We start from the raw sequence: 21,324 nt of genomic DNA, 5'->3' as shown, positions 1-21,324 counted from the left end.
TTTATATATGTAAAACTGTATCTACATGTATAGATATCTTTAACAAATAAATGATATATTCTATGTACTGTTCTATGATACACTTTTTAAAAATGCCTAAAATTATGTCTTATGTTGTATACAACTCATCCTCTATAGAAGATGTGCAGTATTTCACAATATAAATGTTCCAAAATTTATTTTGCTTGTATGGGAATTTACGTGGTCCCCAATTTTCTGGTATTACAAATGATGCAATAGCCAGTCTTGTGCATGCCTCTTTATATAGGAGGAACAGGTACCTGTAAGTGGAAATGTTTAGTCACGTGGCACATACTTAAGCCCACTGATAAATACTGCCAGATTGTTCTTCAAGAAGGCTGAGTCATTTGGGGTAGCCACCAACAGCATGTGAGAGTATATATTTCTCATGTACTCCTAAAACATTAATCTTTTTGATCTTGATGATTTTGCCAATATCATATGGGTAAAAAATGGTAAACTAAATGATTTAGTTTGCCTTAGTCTTCCCCTAAATATTAGTAGTTTGATCATTTTGCATGTTTAACGGTTTTCCTGGGGCTTACATTATATAGTTTTTCTTTAAACATTTTCAAGTATAATTTACAATAGGACAGAGCATTGATCTTAAGTGTCTACCTTAGTACATTTTTACAACTGAACACACCCCTCTAACCATCACCCAGATGAAGAAACTAAATATTAGTAGCATCCGGCTTGTGCACCCTCCCAGCCATCATCCCTTTCAAGCATTGCTTTTTTTGTATTTTATATAAATAAAATTATATAATATGGCTTCTTTTTCTTAACATTATGTTTGAGATATTCCTCCATGTCATTTCCTGTAGTTGTAGGCAATTTCTGCTCATTGCCGTCTAGTATTCTACGTGTAAATATATCATAATTTCCTTATCTATTCTTTTTCTCTTTTGTAGAGGGGGGGGGTTTCACTATGTTGCCCAGGCTGGCCTTGAACTACTGGCCTCAAGTGATCCTCCCACCCTGGCCTCCCAAAGCACTGGGATTACAGGCATGAACCACTGCACCCAGCCATTTCCTTATCTATTCTAGTGTTGATGGACATTTATGTTGTGTCTAGGTTTTGGCTGTTATGACTACTGTTGCTATGAACCACAATGTATAGGTTTTTGGGTAAAGTAAATTTTTGTTTCTTATGGGTACTTTGGAGTGAAATTACTAGGTCATTTGTTAAGTGTGCATTTAACTTTATAAGAAACTGTCAAACTGTTTTCCAAAGTATCTTTACCATTTTTTCACTCCCTTCTTCACTGAATGGGTTCCAGTTGCACTACATCTACTCAACATCTGGTGGTGTATTTTGTATTTTGTTCCTCTAATCAAGTGTGCAGTGGCATCTTCCTGTGATTTTAATGTGCATTTCTCTAATGTTTAATGATGTGGAACATTTTTTCATGTGCCTATTTGCCATCTGCATACCCTCTTCGGTGAAGTATTTGTTAAGTAATTTGGTCATTAAAAAATAGGGTTGTTTTATTTCTTACTATTGATTTTTAAGAGTTCTTTATGTATTCTGGATACAAATTGTCAGATATGTGATTTGCAAATATTTTTTCCAAGTCTGAAGCTTATCTCTTCCTTGCCAAATTAACATTGTTAGAAGTTTTGTTGCCCTGTAAGAGTTTTAAATTCTTACATACACAAATTTGTCAGTCTGGTTTTTTTTTTTATGGCTTCCGTTGTTAGTGTATTGCTTCAGAAAGGTTTCCTAAGGTTATATACGCCTACCTTTCTATTTACTACTGTGTAAAAAAAACCAGTAAAACCTGCTAACACACACATTAAATTATACATTTCTCTGATTGAATATCTGTTTCTGTCTCTCAAACAATTAAAAAAACCCCTGCCATGTGCCTTTCTTTACATTCTTTCCTCTGATGCTTTCCTCATTACTCCTCATGCGGTGAGGGATTCCGGATTGCTATTATTCTGCATCATCTTTTAGGTTCATTTTTTGTTCCTGTTTGGTTTTCCTCTAGGCATGCTGTCTATATATTTGTTGCAGAAAGGGCTCATGAATCACACACTTTCTGAGTCTTTGAATATTGGAAAATATTTATTTTTCTCTCATTCTTGAAAGATCAATTAATAAGTTTTAAATAATTTCAAGATATTGTTTTCTTGTCTTTCTGCTCCTAATATTACTAGTGAGAAATGCAATACCATCTGATTGACATGTGTTTATTTATTTGCTTATCTATCTATATGTTTATTTATTTTCTTTGGAAGTTTTAGGATTTTGTTTTTATCTTTGGTTTTCTGAAATGTCCCCTCAGCATTCTAGATGTTGGTCTTCTTTTTTTTTTTTTTCATCTTTCTTGATACTTCACCTGCTCTTTCAATTTGAAAACATGTATTTTGAAAAACTTTTTCTGTTTGTTTATTGGCGTTATTCCTCATTCTAATTCAATCTTTTTTCCTATCTGCAACTCCTATTAGATAGATATAAATTACGTTGCTTCTGAAATTCCCAGTTGTTTAATTTTTGCATATAAAAATAAAATTAGGTTTATGTTTTTATTTTGTAATTGACAAATACAAATTGTTTACATTTATGGTATACAACATGATGTTTGGATACATATATACATTGTGAAATGATTAAATCAAGCTAATTAACATTTTCATCACCTCATATACTTACTTTCTGTGGTGAGAACATTTAAAATCTACTGTCTTAGCAGTTTTTGAGTATGTAATACAGGATTAACTATAGTCACTACGTTGTGCAATAGAACTCCAGAACGTATTCCTCTTGTCTGATTAAAACTTCTTACCATTTGACCAACATCTCCCCATCCTGTCCCCACTGTCCCTACCTACTAGCCTCTGGTAATCTCCATTCTACTTTCTGCCTCTGTGAGTTCAACCTTTTTAGATGGAATCTATGTTTCCTAGGTTCATAAAATCTGTAGGTATGAAGGCTATAGGAGATTATCATGGATATCCTAACAAATGAGCTAGGCCAATGGAATAAATAAAAGGAAAGTTTTTTTTTTTTTTTGTAATTATTTGGCCAGTGTAGACAGCATTAAGGTAATTGTACAATCTTATGGCTTTAACATTCGTTAATTCATATAACTGCTTAAATTATTTTCTTCAGTAAATTTAATTTTTATTGAAAATGACTCTGAAAGCCTTTTTTTGGAAGATGAAGTAGAATTGATATGGAAGTCTAACCAGGTTCTGTTGCAAATCTCAATGTTATATTTCTAATTTTTTACTCAGTTATACAATTTCATCAACAATTGGAATTTCTGAAAATCTTTCCATGAATTTAGTCTCTTCTGATTCCATGATCAACATCATCAAAATGCAGTCCCTCAGCTATTTTCCATTATTCAAACAGTAAGGAATTGATTGAGTTCAGGCACTGAATACTAGTATAGCTTAAGTGAAGAATTTACTGTGTTTACCATGTCTTGACAAATTGTCTTTAGTGTTACCCTGATCCATGTAATCCTCCTCCATGAACATGCTGAGAACCCTAGTTTCCTGGAAAGGACAATAATAATAGACAAAGTTTATTGAGTATTTATAGTATGTCCAATACAGTATTAATAACCTTATATATTATTGTTTCAATAATCTTTTTTTTTTTTTTTTTTTTTTTTGTGAGACCGAGTCTCGCTGTCACCCAGGCTGGACTGCAGTGGTGCGGTCTCAGCTCACTGCAATCTACGTCTCCTAGGTTCAAGCGATTCTCCTGTCTCAGTCTTCTGAGTAACTGGGATTACAAGTACCTGCCTGTAATCCACGCCCAGCTAACTTTTGTATTTTTAGTAGAGATGGAGTTTTGCCATGTTGGCCAGGCTGATCTTGAACTCCTGACCTCAGGTGATTCCCCCGCCTCAACCTCCCAAAGTGCTGGAATTACAGGAGTGAGCCACCATGCCCGGCCTCAATAATCTTTAGGATGTAGATGTTACTATTATTATTATTCCCATTTTACAGATGAGAAGAGTGAGGACCTTGCATAGGGTCTGATGTCAATTAGTAGCAATCAGGACTCAAACCCAGATAGTGTTAAACATTATATTATACTGACAGGCATTGATAATACAGCAGGAACCAAACACTCTTTGAAATGAATATATGCCCTCAACATTTGCATAAATATATGGAGCTCCATTTATAATTCCTTGGGCTGTTGCAGTTCATTCTATATAGACTTTGGAAGCCCTTTAAAGTAATGACTTTTTTTCTTTTTCTTTTTTTTTTGAGAGAGGGTCTCACTCTGTTGTCCAGGCTGAAGTGCAGTGGTGCTACGACAGCTCACTGCAGCATCGACCTGCCTGGGTCAAGTGACCCTCCTGCCTCAGCCTGATGGTTGCTCTGGCTGAACTTGAACTCCTGGGCTTATGGGCTCATGTGCTCTTCCTGCCTTGGCCTTCCAAAGTGTTGGGATCACAGGTGTGAGCCACCCTAATAATGACTTTAAAATTTGGCGTCATCCCACACATATTCCCACTGCTCCCTGAAATGCTCCCTGACTGTTTTGCTGGGAATCTTGTTCTGATCTTCAACATATAAACGCTCTTGGCTCTAGTGAATGATCATTACAGATGATACGACAACCTGGGTGACTTTTAAGCCATATATGGATGCATTTTGAATTAGATGCTCTCGCAAGGGGATTCCTCTTCCAGAATCCACAGTCTTGACTCTGCCTTCGTGCACTCGTAGCCCAGAATCCCTGCAGGGGCTGGTGTGCATTTCCCACGCCTGCTGATCCTGCATATATACTTTGTAGAAAACACTTACAATTGCTCCTTTAGCTTCTGTGACTTAAAGTAGTTTTCCATTCTGGTGCTGCCTCCTAGATGATGACATATGTTGAATTTAGCTCAGTAAAGGGCTCCTTGGAAGAGTTTTTGTTGGGACTCTAATTTGTTTACTGAAGATGGAATGGAATGGAAGGCCTCTTGGCACATGTCCCACGAAGCTGACTGGCTGGCAGTAGTTGTATTGAGCAAACAGTCCATTCAGGTTCTGGAGTGGAGACTGGATCCAATTGCTTATCGGGAGCTCTGGGAAGGCATGGGGCCCAATCTATTATTGTCACCAGAAAAGAAGCACACGAACCGCTTACTTTTGACTGTTCCTTAGGAATATTCAACGCGAGACCTTTATTAATATAAAGCTTCCCTGTGTTTCCTCCTCTCTGGTCACTGAATCTGCAGATGATGAAATGACAGGATGCCGACATTCAAAAACTGATTAACTCTGGGCGGAAGTACGCTCTAGAATGAGAGACAGAGTGAGTATGCTGCTAAATAGGCATGTATTGATCACAGGTAGAAAGGGCTGCCCATGGAACAGCAAGCCAGAGCCGCCGGTAATGAGTCATAGGTCTCCTTTTCTCATCTCTTCCTCTGAAGGGCTCACCTCTCACCCAGGCGATTGTGCTGGCCTCCAGCTGGGTCCCCAGCTTCCAGGCTGTCCCCATTGGATCCATCCTCTCTGTTCAGAGTCTCTTATCTCTGTGCTGATACCTACTACCTTGTCTACTCCCCATTTTGTGTTGCTCCCCACTTCCAAGCTCTTTAGTCTTCTTCTATAAATGAGTGAGGGCTCTTTGATGCCGAGGACTAGGTAGTTGCTCTGTGAAATGTGTTGAAGAAATGAATAAATGAGTGAGAAGAGAAGGGGATGATTTTTCTGGGCAACACCCTCCATCAGTGGTTCTTGGTCTGCGGCCACATCTGAGCTACCTGTGGATGTTTTCAATAATATCCCAGTCAGGACTCCACCACAGTGAGGCGAGGACAGCTGTGTGTTTGAAACACTCCAGCTGATTCGAATGTGCATCTCTGTGTGGAACAGCTGCCATAGATTGGTGGGTCTCAAACTTGATTGCACATTGGAATCATGTGGAAAGTGTGTTAAAAGAGTTTTTTTTTGCCCCACCCCAGAGTTTCTGATTCATAGGCCTGGGGCAGGGCCCAGGAATTTACATTTCTGACCAGTTTCCCCGCGATTACTGATGTTGTGGGTCTGGGACCCACATTTTTAGAACCAACACCCAAGATTTTTCAACAGCTATAATGCTTTGTGTTAACAGTACTCAGTCTTTAGCTGCATATTAAAATCGTAATGGAAGCTTTCACAACATACTGTTGCCAGAGTCTCACTGTAGCTAATTATAACCAAAATATGTGGGAGGAGCCTTGGGCATCTTTCGTTTGTGAAATTTCCCCATGTGATTCTGAAGCACAATGAGGTATAAGAAATGCTGCTCTAGATCTTTGCTACTGAAAGCATGGTCCTGTTACTGGCAGCACTGGCACTATCATTGTTTGGGAGCTTGTTAAAGACGTAGAATCTCAGGCCTTACCCTGGACGTACTGAATCTGCATTTTAACAAGACATGTAGGCAACAAAGTTTGAGAAGCACAGATCTAGAGAGCTCTGTTCATCTCCTGTGCTCAAAGAATGCTTTGTTTCTTATCTTCAATATTAGAGTGCAACGTCCCTCAGGAGAGGCTTCTTGATGAATTCATCCTCAAGTCCAGAGCACCTAACACAGTGCCTTTTTTCATGCAGAGGTGCTCAATAAATATTTTTGAATGAACAGATTTTCCTGTGAGCGTTATCTCCAAGGTACATACACACGTTTCTTCTTCCCACCATCTGCTGTGCCTCCCGCTACCTTCCAGGTAACAAACATAGACCTCACATTGTCATATCACTTTCATCACCTCCTGGTAGACTTTGAATGTTTTCACCCTCTGAATCTTATGTTGGAATGTGATCCCCAGAATTGGAGGTAGGGCCTAGTGGTGGCTGTTTGGGTCATGAGGGAGGATCTCTCGTGAATGGCCTGGTGCCTTCCTCATGGGAATGAGTGAGTTCTTGCTGTTAGTTTAGAATTTAAAGGAGCCTAGCACCTCCTTCCCTCTCTCTTGCTCCCCTCTTTTGCCATGTGACATGCCTACTCCCCCCTTGCCTTCTACAATGAGTAAAAGCTTCATGAAGCCTCACTAGAAGCCAACTATGCCAGTGACAGGCAGAAATGTGAGCCAAATAAACCTCTTTTCTTTACCAATTCCTCAGCCTCAGGTATTCATTTATAGCAATGCAAAACAATCTAACACACCCCCAAACCTAACACCATTAAAAAAAAATCTCATGGGTAGTAATCATTTCAGACTTGCTTGCTATTTCAAGAAAAAACAATCTGGACTCTTCAGGCTCCATTTTTCTAGAACACGTTGCTACCCAAAGGTTTGCTGTGTGGGCCAAGGCTTTGGTTTCATCTGCTCTCACATAATGGAAGTTAACATTCTTCTCAGAATTTCCATCACCATGGTTACTGGCACTGAGTGGCTTCCCTTAGAATCTCAAAAACATTCCTGTAATTATTTTTTTTCTGGTAATGTGTAGAAATTAAAACAAAAATTAAAGATGCCCTATCACTGGGCACTGTTCGTTTGCCTCACCATGGTAGAAATGTTTTACCTTTAGAACCATTTCGATGCTCTTGAGAAATGGTCAAGTTGAACATCTTTGGGAATGACTCAATCTCAGTAGGCTTCTAGAAGCCAAGTGTGGTCGGCAGAAGAATGCCCCTCCAAGTCCCAATTAGTCCTAATTATTCTACATCTTAATCATCCCCCTTCCCCAACATGTGAATATGTTACCTTATCTAGCAAAAGGGTCTTTGCAGATGTGATTAAGGTTAAGGACGTTGAGATTGGGAGCTTATCCTAGATTATCCCAGTGGGCCCAGTGTCATCAAAGGAGTCCTTAAAAGCTGAGAATCTTTTCTGGCTATGGCAAACCAGAGAGACGGTAGTGTGAGAAGAGCTTGACCTGCCAGGAATGGGGAAAAGGGACCAGGAGCTAAGAAATGAGCACAGTCTCTAGAAGCTAGAAAAGGCAAGGAGACAGATTCTGTCCTAGGGCTTCCACAGAGGCACCAGCCCTGCTGACACTTTGATTTTAGCCTAGTGAGACCTGTGTTGGACTTTTGATCTACAGAACTGTCAGACAACAAATTTGTGTTGTTGAACCACCAAGTTTGTGGTGATTTGTTAGAGCAGAAATAGAAAACTAATGCAGAGAGCAAGGCAGCTTTTTGTTTCTAGGTATGTTTGGAGGTAAAGACCAGGTTACAAGCATCTGGTGAAGAGTCTGTTTTGGTACGTTCTTTTGCATCACATAGATCTTCTCAGTTGTCAGAAAATGATTTTGTATTTTGGCATAAACTCTGTTTCTAAAATTTCCTTCCTTCCCCTTCCCTGATGCGAAGTAAACTTCAGAGGATCCAGTGTTGGGATGGAAGGGTAATGAATATGGCAAGTTGTGTTGGAGTTTGAAGAGTATAGATGTGGTCTCCTGCCCCCAAATATACTCTCACCCAGTGTTTGAAATTTCATTATTAGAGACCCATGGCTTGCATCTTCTTCAGTTTTCCCCTATTACAGGCACTTATACCTCCAGAGCGGTAACTGATATAAGCCCTTGTGGAGAATTCGGTTACTTTACCACTCCCTGTGGGACAGATTGGAGACGTTATATGGGAAAGGTAAAGGAAGGAACAACCTTCCTGCCATCATAATTTTTTTTGTTTTGTTTTTTGAGACAGAGTCTTGCTCTGTCACCCAGGCTGGAGTGCAGTGGTGCGATCTTGGCTCACTGCAACCTCCGCCTTCTGGGTTCAAGCGATTCTCCTGCTTCAGCCTCCCGAGTAGCCGGGACTACAGGTGCACACCACCACGCCAGGCTAATTTTTGTAGTTTTAGTAGAGATGGGGTTTCACCATATTGGTCAGGCTGGTCTCAAACTCCTGACCTCAGGTGATCCGCCCACCTCTGACTCCCAAAGTACTGGGATTACAGGCGTGAACCACTGTGCCTGGCCGCCATCATGATTTTGTCAAGAACTATTTATCTAAGATAGTTAAGGAAATTTAAATGAGATGCTAAAGGAAAATTTTGTGTGTGTGTGTGTGTGTGTGTGTTTAGTGCCTATTCAGTGCCAGGTATTTTATTTAGGCTACTGCATCTAGCCTTTCAACAGCTCTGTAAAATGTCAGGTGAGGGGTTTTCTTTTACCCTACTTACAAGCTAATAAATTAACCTATTAATGTTTAAAATGTATTTTCCAGCGATTATTAGTTTCTTGTTTCTGATGCTAGCCAAAGACCTGGGACTCCTAGGTCAGAGACAAAGAACTTTATCACTCACCATCACAGCAAACAGCATCAGCATCAGCTCCCTTTGCTGCTAAGATTCAAAGGGCAGGCTGACACAGGTCCAGAGGTACCCTATACCCACAGTGGGTTTGTGTCATAGCCAAGGAACATTGAACTTGGAGAATCTACTACTTTTATAGCAAGTAGTAAGTAGTTGTGTTCTTTGTTCCAGGGCGGGAGACATTACTTTGTCTCCCAAGTTGCTCACTGCAAGCACAACCCTGACAAATAGCCAGGGTCAAGAGTACACAGGGCCTTGCATTCTTGGCATACCCTACGCACTGCATATGGGCTTGAGAGATCCATGGAGAGAACTGTCTCTCCCAACACAAAATAGGTACTATTATTCCTATTTCACAAACAGGAAAGTTGAGGTAAAAGAAAGTTAAACAGCTAATGTAAGGAAACAAGGGGTAGTGAGACCAGGATTCAAATCCATATCTATACTCTGAAGCCCATGATCTTTTTACCATATGTTGCTGTCCACTGGGAGGGCTCTTGGAAAAATAATTATATCACATCGGTCTTTTATTATGATTCACAAGATAACAAATGCAAACTTAATATTAAAAAACTTCCAGAAGGTGCTGAGATTTCTGATGGGTATGCAAAGATATGTATTCATCTATTCATTTACATATATTACTGAAAACCATCTATGAGTCTGCCTCTGTGGTAGGAGTGGATGGAGAACACAGAGAGAAAGGAGTAGAAAAGTTAAGAATATGTTCATATGTGGAATCTCTGTGCCACTTAACACAACAGTGTTCTAAATTTCCAAATTCAAAACTTGAGAGTCTGTGGAACTTTGACATTCAGAAAGGTTGCCTTTTTTGAACTCCTAATCACTTTAAACTGAAAGCCACTTCAATCTCTTTTCTGCAGCTTCTCTGGATCTTTGGTTTCATTGAAGTATAATCTGGGTAGCTTCAGTGGGAATTTATCACTGTATGAAGGAAGAAGATACATTTTGATTCTGGAAAACTCAATCTCTTTTTAAAGGTGCAAATGTAAAAAGACACTTGGAATAAATGTTAATGTGATTCATTGGAAAAATTCTTTCAATTTGAACTCTCTGCTCATACAAAAGGATAAACTCACTAAGATCTCAAACATCTCCAAGGAAGATGGTGATAATGGAGGGTTCAATTGTGGCACTTCCGTGTTTCTGATAAAAGCTGAGAATGAAAAAAAAGTGACCCCTTTGACATTACTTAACACATTACTTACCAAAAGCAATTATGGTTGTGGGCTTTGGAGCAGGGAAATTCTCAGCTTCCAGAAAGCCTATGGAAAATATTTAAGTGTAACCCCTTTCACTCGCCCCATTCCTGTCTCTTCTATTGATCTAATTTTGAGATTTTATATTCCTTATGGATGAACTCCTAGAGATCTTTGTCTGGAACCAGGTCTACTTTGAAAGTTGAAACACGGATTAATATGCCTGTGTATTATTCATATAAAAATGTCGGGAGGGATGTCTATCCACTCACATGTCGCCATGGCTATCCTGGGGCCATGGACTTACAGGCGGTTCTCTTGCATTCTCACCTGAAAGTGGGTTACTTCAGGTGGAGCAAGAATTCTCTTCTTGTCCCTGGCTTTCCAATTTGCGGTTCCCTTCACCCTGGGTTGTTGCCTCCTTTCTTTCTTGCAAACAGCACATGAGTAGTTCTTCCTTAGTGCAGGTGGGTGGGTGTTTGGTGGTGAAAGAGAAAGGGGAAGGTGGGCATGCAGAAACCATTGGGGCTGCCGTGCTGGTCAGGCTGTTTTCCCACAGGCCTCTTTGGGTGTTGGTAGGCATAGGGTTGTTGGTACCTTGGGCCTGCTGGACCTTTCTTTCTGTTCGTTCATTTCACAGTTATTTACTGAGTGAGGGTATGTGCCAGATAATTCCAGGGGATATAGCAGTAAACAAAGCAAATTCCTCTTTCATGGAGTTTACATTCTAGCAGACAAAAGATAAAAACAACTAAAATATGAAATCTATCAAGTGATGGGAAGAATAACAGACCTGGGTAGAGCAGATGGAGAGTGAAGGAAGATGAAGGTGAAGGGAGCTAGTTTTTGCAGGTGGAGAGGAAAATCCTTCCTGATAAGGTGCTATGTGAGTGGAGGCCTGATGGAAAGGATGGAAGGGGCTCAGGGGCTGCTATTTCAGGCAGAGGGAACAGTACACATAATTCTGAAGTGTGAACGTCCTTGGGCTTTTCAAGGAACACAAGATAGTTCAGTGTAGCCAGGGCAGAGTGAGTGAGCTGGGAGCATAGGGAAAGAGGACAGGGGGTTAGCTGTGCCCCAGGCCCTGTACAGCCTTGCAGGCCACAGCTTGAGGGCCTGAAGATCTTAGTTAGGTAAGCAGGAAGCAACGGGAATATTGAGCGGATAAGTGACTTGCTAGAATGTATTTTAGAAGCATTGTTATCTTGTCTATAATTTATTTAAAATATTTTATACTGGACAGTGGGTTTTAACACTTAATGACCTTTTTTCATTAAATGTTGAAGAAATACATCAGTATGTTATTGGGTATATTTAATAATCACATTCAATGTTGTAGTGAAATAGGGAAGTGATGCTTTCCAGAAGAGAAAATAATCAAATAGAGATTTACAAAGCCATTTGCTCATATCTCCAGAATGGACACAAACCTTAGTCCCCATGCACAGGTGTATGAGAAATGTAAATCTTTATCTTCCCATCAATATACTCCCAGTATGAGCTCCATTATTCTTGGATTTCCTTCTTCTATCTGAGTTTCATGTAAGTCAGGGGGTTAGGATGCAACAGAACAGCGATTCTCCAAGTGTGGTTCCCAGAGCTGCAACATCAGCATCACCTGAGAACTTCTTAGAAATGCAGATTCTCACTCTCCACCCCAGGCCTGCTGAATCAGGAACTGTGTGGCTGGGGCCCAGGAATCTGTGATAACAAGCTTTCTAGATAGTTTTGATGCACGTTAAAATCTGGGAATAATTTCCTTATGGTGTCAAGTCATGGGTGAGGACAGGTAGTCTGTAATGTCGTCAGTCCACAGTCCACATTGGCATCAGCTGAGACGTTGTCTTCCCCTGTTGATCCACGCAGGGTCCAGCTTTGTTCCTCATTCCTGACTGCAAGCTCTTTCATGTCAAGTTTTCTCTTTCTCTCAGCTAATTTTTGGGCTATTCTTATGGCCCTGTGCATATGATGATTCTATTATTTCTCTATCAAATTGAGCTTTGGGAAATTTTATGGTTGTTATCTAAACTCAGGCTACTTTGGGCCTCAACATCATGAAATTATCCTGCCATGTCCTTGTTACTCTGAGGCTTGGAGAACTCATACATCACACGTCCATTTCTTTTATGGGGTCTTGCTGTCTTCATAGCCTCAGCCCCAGAATGGGAGTCCAAGTCCTCTTCACTCTCAAATTGCCTCATACTGAACTGAAGTTTCTTTCACTTTCCTTCTCCCCTCAGTAGTCAAGAGAATGTTTTCCTTCTCCCCAAAATAGTCAAGATAATGTTTTCTAGTCTCAGGCAAGAAAATTTGCCTTGTTCTAGAATATTCTCACCTACAGCACAAGCTATCCATCATCGAGGTAGATAAAGACACCTGGGGAAAGATCTCAAACAATAGCTTCTCTCATTGACAAAACAATTATGCTGTTTTAATTTATAAATTGAAAAACATTATTGTAAGTGTAATATATCTCGTTTTAAAAATGTGCTTGTATATGTGCCAAATGCCTCTCAGGTGGTTGTTAGATGCCTCAAATTTGGGAAGTCCTGAACAGTATCCTCAGTTGTGATAACTGAAACTGCCCACCTCTTTTCTCTTATTGATTACTAACCTTTCATGGAACCAGTGAGCCAGATTCTGTGGGTTTGGGTGTGAACTGTATCATTTATATATTGTCTGCTTTTCTTTTGTCCTCACTAGCTTGCAACAATTAGAGGCAGGTAATTATTATTATTTTAGGCACTGTAAACCTGAATACAAATGAATGATTGAAATTTTATTTGGTTTTGAGTTGATCTAGATGATTAAAAATATATGTAAGTTTTAAAAAATTATACTTTAAGTGCTGGAATACATGTACAGAACGTGCAGGTTTGTTACCTACGCATACACATGCCACGGTGGTTTGCTGCACCCATCAACCGTCATCTACATTAGGTATTTCTCCTAATGCTATCCCTCCCCTACCTCCCCACCCCCTGAGAGGTCCTGGTGTGTGATGTTCCCCTCCCTGTGTCCATGCGTTCTCATTGTTCGACCCAACTTGTGAGTGAGAAGTTGCGGTGTTTGCTTTTCTGTTTCTGTCTTAGTTTGCTGAGAATGATGGTTTCCAGTTTCATCCCTGTCTCATCATCACTGGTCATTAGAGAAATGCAAATCAAAACCACAATGAGATATCATTTCACGCCAGCTAGAATGGCGATCATTAAAAAGTTAGGAGACAACAGATGCTGGAGAGGATGTGAAATAGGAATGCTTTTACACATTTGGCGGGAGTGTAAATTAGTTCAACCCTTGTGGAAGACAGTGTGGCAATTCCTCAAGGATCTAGAACCAGAAATACCATTTGACCCAGCCATCCCATTACTGGGTATAGACCCAAAGGATTATAAATCATTCTACTATAAAGACACATGCACACGTATGTTTATTGCAGCACTGTTCACAATAGCAAAAATATATGTAAGTTTAAAAAATTACTTTGGAATGAAACTGGAGATTAAAAAAATTTTTAATAAACATTTTGTTAACATCTGGGAATAAGTTCTCAGAAACCCAGGGATACTTGGGTTCAAGTTAAAGATATACTGACTTTGAATCTCTGGAGTCAGTGGTTTTATTTTTGTATGCCACGGACACCATGCCTTCTGGAATCATGGCACTTCCTTCGCCTTACCACTCTTGCCCCAATATCCCTGTCTGTATCAGATGTATTTGTGCATTTTGTTTTTTCAGGGAGAAATATGGTCTTATTTTTGGAGAGAAAGAAGCTGCACTTGGATGTGGAATGAAAGGATTCCTGGAGATGATGAAACTGATTGCATTTGCAATGTTTTTATGACAAGCTGGATGTCATCAATCCTTGTAAATATGTGACTCGTAATCACTATTTTGGAGGAAGAAGTTGCACCAGCAGATTTTTAGTTTTGCTTCTAATCCACAGTAATTTAAAGTGGTCAGAATCTAATTATGCCCATTTCTGATAGACATTCAAAATAAGCCAGTTTCTTAGCTCTAAAGCTTCATGAGGCGCCCACGCAGGAGTAGCCGAGATCTTATAACAAGAACAGCAAAATACAACCCCCTTACCCTGACTATTTTAAGGCAGGACTTTGTCAAAGTGCACTTTTCATTCCCCAGATACCTTTCCATGGTGAATGACCATGGCACTGAATGAACGTGGTCTGAAATGTGGAAGAAGAATTAACTCCTTGCAGAACACGTTTTAAAAGTTCTATTTGTTTCTGATCTATGAATTGTCAGCGAAGCCTCTCAAACTGCCCACTGGCTGTGCTTTTGGGCTATATCATTAGTCAGCCAAGCTGATTAAGACTAATTTTGGTCAAAATAAATTCGTGCCTGAGCAAACAATCCATGTGCAGATTCTCAACCAGAGGCAATTAAATTGAGATTCATTTTATGGTGGAAACTCAATAACTACTGTGGTTTTTGACATCATTCTAATGAACCAATGGCGAAGAAATGTCCCCAGTGTATCAGACTATCCTAGGATTTATTTTCTATATTTTTTCTCACTTTAGAGTTGCTCTTTGACTCTGGCACACCATTCTCTCTGATAATGGTTTCAAATCAGCTTGGCTGATTCATGGCTGCACAGAGAAGGTTGTCTCAGGAGCTAGTGGAATGGTTATTAAAAAAAAACATGGAGAGGCAGATGGGAGACTATTTTACTGGCTCATCTGCTTTTGCAGGGAATGATTATGCATTCAAAGTAAGTGGCACCAGAAGTCAAATCTAACTGAGGTTAATCTCACAAGTTTCCTTGTAGAGAACCTAAAATACAGCAGCAGGGACAGCCTAAAAGCTGATCCCTGAGGACACAGTCATGGTCATGCTACAACCTGGGGCTGAAGCAGATCTGAGAGGTCATTTATTTGAGGCTCCAGCCTTCTTACAACCTCGTTGTCATGATATTTCAGTCTTTGCTTGAACACCTTGAGTGATGGGGGAACTCATTATGTCCATTTGTAGGCAGTTAAGTGTGATATAATTCTTCCTTCTTTTGAGCTGATATTGACTTCTGAGTAGTATCCATTTATTCATTCATTAATCCTGGCTATACTCTTTGGAAGCAGCACGGAACAAATTGATTTTCTGTTCCACCTGGCAGCTAGCTTGGGTGTGAGCTAGAATGCCATTTCAAGTCTTCTACAGACTAACTGTTCCCAATTCCTTGGGTCATTCCCCATATGAAATGGGTTGGGTACTGGTTCATAAGCCTCTGAACTGGGGGAAACTGGGAAGAGATAGAGATAGTTTAGTTTAAACTTGCTTAACCCACATACATGACATAAACAAATTGAACATTCAATACCAGGCCTGTAAAAATGAAATACATTTGTCAATTTGATTTCAGAGGATAAAGTAGGAGTAGTGGCAGCAAAGACTGTCTCTCAGGTTTCCCCATCCTTGTCCCAGGCAGCATAGCCTTAGGGCCAGTGTCTCTGTAGACTGGTGATGATGCAAAGGAGATTTAGTGGCTCTACTCTGGCCCTTAAAATAAAGTTGACTCACACACTCAGCACCTAGACTTGGCTTAAACATATAAGAATTCCTAGATCAGAGGTTTCCAGAAGTCTACTGGAGATTTAGGGATCCCTAAAGACAGCTTTACTTTGGGGACTTTGGTGTGGCTGAATAGCCTTTTCTCTCTTGCGTATTGGAGTTTCACATTCAATATTGTTGATTGGAAAAATAGATTCTGCTGCTAGAAGACCATCTATCAACCAGGACTGTCTACTGCTTTCTATTTTTTTTCTCTCTTTTCTTCCCATGTCCTCTTCAGGCCATTTTTAATGTCATCTTCCTGGCTCCAAGGCCATAGATTGTGCTTCTCACCCAGGATTCTGTTATCCAGTCATTTAATGTCCATTTTCTTGCAGTAACTGCTACAACATGGGTGACTCAGGGAAGAGATAGTAAAGAGATGGTTAAAACCTGGGATTTTTGTGGGGGAATGGCCTTAGATGTGGGGATTTGAGATAATCATACTCTGTATTTTATGATGGCTACAATTTATTTCATTTTTTCCCCTTCATCTCTTCTATACAGGCACCCAGTGTAATGTGCTTGATGTATGTCCTTGGTTATATATGATTCTATGCAAAATGTATGGTATTCCTTTGTGTCTGCAGTTTATATAAATAGTATTGTGTTATAGATCTTTTTGTTTTGTTCTTTTTACAAGTTCCAATATGCAGGTCTATTTCAATGCTTTCTATGTTACAGTGATTTCCATGGTAGGTATCCCTCCACCCAGTATTTGTCTCCTCTTGACTCCTCTGAACTCAGCTCCCTAATATTGCAAAGTATGTGATGCTAGGATTCCTATACCTATAGGTCTCTGTAAGAGCTTGGGGTATTTTCCCAGAATGGGAATCCTGGCTCTAGGAAAAATGGGCTGAACCAACTTACACTCTCACTAGAAGGAGATGGGGTTCTTATCTTTTTACATTCCTGTTAATGCTTGATATTTTCTGTCTACCTAATCTGTGGGTATAGAGTGATGTCAGTTTTCATATTTCTGATTACTCATGAGGTGGGGGATCTCTTCATATACTTGTTAGCCATTTGGGCCTCTCCTTCTGTGAATATTCTGTTTTATTATGGCATTTTATGTAATTTTTCTTGTTGATTTGCAAAATCTACCTGCATATTCCTGATGTTAACTCTGTGACATTTCAGATATTGTAAATATCTTATCATAAAAAAAGTTCTCTTTCTGATGTATCTGAGTTTGGTTTGCTATATTTTGTTTAAGACTTGTTGTTTTCCTTTAATTGCAGTTGTGCGGGAAAGTTGGGCTTTTATTATTGCTTTCCTGTGGAAAATTCCACAAGAACCTTCAATTTACTAATTTATTCCCACATCTAAGTACAGTCTTAAGTAAACATATCTACCAGATGTCAGCGAGACTCCTCTCTTCAGAGCTACACGAAACTGCTTTGAAAAGCTCTTATCTCAATTCTTTAAAACTTCATTAATACGAAGTAACGCCCAGAATCCTATGCATTCTGGGATAATTATATTATTAAGATCCCCTTTGTTTTGGTGCTCACCAGTTCTATATAAATACGATACCTGAATGCCTCTTTTCATTTGTTTCCACAAGAAATTCATCTGCATCATGCATTTGCCAATAAGTTGATTATCTAAAGTTGAGAGAGCTACAGCATGGTGTCACATCTTGAAACATAAGTGTTTCTGTCATCTTGTTTGCTTGCCGTCCCCACCTCCAACCTCCATTACTGTAAATTCTTTTTCAATTATGCAGAGCAATTTGGCTCTCCAAAAACTTGATGACTCAGACCCTCAAATGCTTAGCAAACTAAATGTCCTCTTGTCAGACTGACATATCTAGAATCCAGCTGGGTTATACATAGGTCCTACAAAGAGAAATTACATTTTATGTTGCAACACCAATGAGTGGTTTTGCAATGGACACAATCTAATGAGAGGTCAGGTAACCTTCCTTTATAATGTATACTTTTTTTTTGACATTAGAGTAGGTGAACCTTTTAGGAAGCGAAATGACAAACATTTCCAGAGTAGACTTGCTTTTTTGTTTTTTTAAGGGGCTAAGGCTTTACCCTGGTCTCAGTGCAGGTTGTAAAAAGAACATGGATCTTGGAACCCCACAATCTCTGACAATTGCCAATGGTGTCATCTTAGATAAGTTGCTTATTCACACTGAGTCCCATGTCCCTATTGTCAAATGAGAATACTAACACCTACTTCCATATTTGTTTGGAGGATTAGAGGTAATATAAAGGGTCTAGTATGATTCCTGATATAGAGTAGGTGTTCATTACGTGGTGGGCAATTATTACATGCTCCAACATGATAGTGAAGAACTCTGGGAGGCAGCACCAACACCTCGCACATCCTTTGGGGTGGTTGCTGGGACTCTTGAGTGGAAAGTAACAATGAATGGAATGTTTGTCAAAATGCTGGGGAAAATGGAGGTGAATTTTCTGAAATGTTCAACTGGATTCTCACGAATGAAAAATCTTTGGTGATCTCACATCTTATTTTGTTATTTATTTTTCATTTGTTAAGAGACAGAGTCTCATTCTGTCACACAGGCTGGAGTGCAGTGGTATGATCACAGCTCCCTGAAGCCCTGAACTGGGCACAAAGGATTCTCTTGACTCAACCTCCTAAGTAGCTAACTACAGATGCATGCTACCATGACTGTTGAATTTTTTTCTTAGATTTTTTTGTAGAGACAGGGGTCTTACTATGTTGTCCAGGCTGGTCTCAAATTCCTGGTCTCAAGCGATGTTCCCATCTCAGCCTCCCAAAGTGTTGGGGTTACACGAGCCATTGCACCTGGCAGGTTATTCATCTTTTGATGTAACTTATTACACAGAGTCTACTTGGCCTTGACTTTATGTAGTGGAAAGATATCCTAAAAGATCTCTTTAGGGCTAAAAACTCACATTGGAGAAATCATAAAATCCTTGGAATGCAAACCCACCTGAATATCTGCAACAAATAAGACTACAGCCTCTTTTTAGGACTTAGGGTAAAACTAAGGAGTGTTTTTCGTATCTCTGTATCCATTGGGATTTGTGGGCATAAGAATTTTCTGATTTGTAAATTGAAGATGTCTTACTCTATACACATCTTCCTCATTGCTGTTGGTGTCATGTACAAGAAACTTAAAACAAAATATACAGGACATTATCAGTCTGTCCTGAAAGAAAAGGAGTGTTTATTTCAACTTCCTCTGACTTTACTCTTTATACGCATTGTTTCCAAAAATGTCTATACCAAGTGAAGTTATATATAGAAAAATAAAAAAATTTTATTGGCTTCTATAAAACTTTCAGATAGATATTTATATAGAAAAAATTGCCCTTGAAATGAAACAGCTACAAGAAAAACTAAGGTAGTGTAATTAAAAGATTAGTTTACATGTATTTAATTTTTTACTGCAAGAAAATGTAACTTAGAGGACAATTAATTTACATGACCAGTTTATATTACATTAAAAGCCCCTATACAGGCAGGTCCATGGTACAGTGAAATTTAAATTTGATTGTCTATTGAGCTTCATGATTCTCTTTGGAACTTGACGGCCCATGTCCAGACAATTAGAAGAACTTGTTGGCTGAAGGAGCCCTTGTATCAGAAAATTGCAGAGCCTCCAAGTTCCACTTATCTCCTCAGGGCCCAGGGCAACTTGCTTCACCCCACCTGCCACCTGATCTGCCAACCAGTGTAGGTGGGGTATGCCCATCTGTGGAAGTAGAGACCAAGTTTCCCCACATGAGGATTGCTTTCTCTCCTGAAGCATGAAGCACCACGGGACCTGCTCTGTGGCCAGGTATATACAACCTAGATGTGGAGGAAGTTAGCCCTATTTTTGATAATGGGAGAGCCAGTAGATAAATTCTTTAGTTTTTTGTTTTGTTTTGTTTTTTTTTTTTGAGATGGAGTCTTGCTCTGTCGCCCAGGCTGGAGTGTAGTGGTGTGATCTCGGCTCACTGCAACCTCCACCTCCTGGGTTCAAGTGATTCTCCTGCCACAGCCTCCTGAGTAGCTGGGATTACAGGTGCACACCACCATGCCTGGCTAATTTTTTTTTTGTATTTTTAGTAGAGACGGGGTTTCACTATATTGATCAGGCTGGTCTCAAACTCCTGACCTCGTGATCCACCTGCCTTCGCCTCCCAAAGTGCTGGGATTACAGGCATGAGCCACTGTACCAGATCAGCATAGTTCATATGACCTCTTAGAAGATGGTCTTACACAATTGAATACTCAGTTGTGTTGGGTACCAAGTGTGGCCAACTTAGCAGTGCACTTTATATTTATTCTCTTTTCTTCTATGCCTCATTCACTTTTGCCTCCACTCCTTCTTCCTCGGGTGCTATAATGCCTAATAAAATTGCAGCATGAGCTTTGCTTTCTGGGGAACCTGGGCTAAGGCAATTCTCTTCTCATTTTAATATAGCCTCCAGGCAATATTGCTATACAGATATAGACTTCATTTATCATTTCATCAGTGTATGGTGTAGGTAGATTGTCTTATAAAGAGTATAACATGGCACTTTTCATCAAGTAGTCAGTGAATTCTCTTGAGATACATGCTCAAATGGTATCTGTAACATTCTGCATTTCAGTAGTTCTACTAAGCTTTGCTTTGGTTTAAACAACATTTAATGTGTCAGAATTTGTGTACACAAACCTACTTCCACTTACTTACAAAGCTACAGTGCCCTGAGTGTCTAAATATAAAACCAGAGTGAGCTGTCATTTTGAGGGTAGAGAAGCAAACCAACTTTGTCTTCTTGCTTCTCTTAATAGATTATTAGACTTTTCCAGGTTTGTGACATGACAACAGCTCCTGGCTTTGCCCGTGTAAAGGGGTTAAGAATTGTACCTAGCTGGAATATATATGTTCCAGCTCTCCACAATAAATGAATCCAGTAATTTCTCAGAGGAGGGAAATATGTTCATTAGGATACAGTTGGGAGGTACATAATGTAGAAAAGAGATAAATATATAAAGGTTATACTTAGTCATTTGAATAAAGAGTGGAAAAACTCAGAAAATAGTACTATGAACTGATCTGGCCTAGGGAAATAATGATGCTTGCCCCATCTTACCTGGACCACTGTTTTCATGAACCAGGAAGAATGCGATCAAACACTTTTTCGGAAAGTGTTTATTTGGTTCATGTCCTGGCCAAATAAACACTTTGAGCTGAGCTTCCTCTGTGTGAAGGAGACCTGCTTGCTGTACCGAAATGGGATGTGGTTTCAGATTTACCTTTGGTGTGGGCATTGGTTGCTTTTGCTTGCCCACAATTCTCCTCCACTTATAGCAGCAAG

General features: G+C 39.7%; 1 long non-coding RNA gene across 1 annotated transcript in view; it reads left to right on the top strand.

The window, feature by feature from the left end:
• Positions 1–21,324, top strand: part of LOC126948108 (uncharacterized) — a 119,075-nt gene that overhangs the window by 23,121 nt on the left and 74,630 nt on the right. The gene's annotated exons all lie outside the window — the stretch shown is intronic.

Source organism: Macaca thibetana, chromosome 2 (assembly GCF_024542745.1).
Source record: "Macaca thibetana thibetana isolate TM-01 chromosome 2, ASM2454274v1, whole genome shotgun sequence".
In the NCBI taxonomy this organism is placed as follows: Eukaryota; Metazoa; Chordata; class Mammalia; order Primates; family Cercopithecidae; genus Macaca; species Macaca thibetana.
Note: the sequence above shows the minus strand (reverse complement) of the source record. Positions and strands in the feature narration are given on the sequence as shown.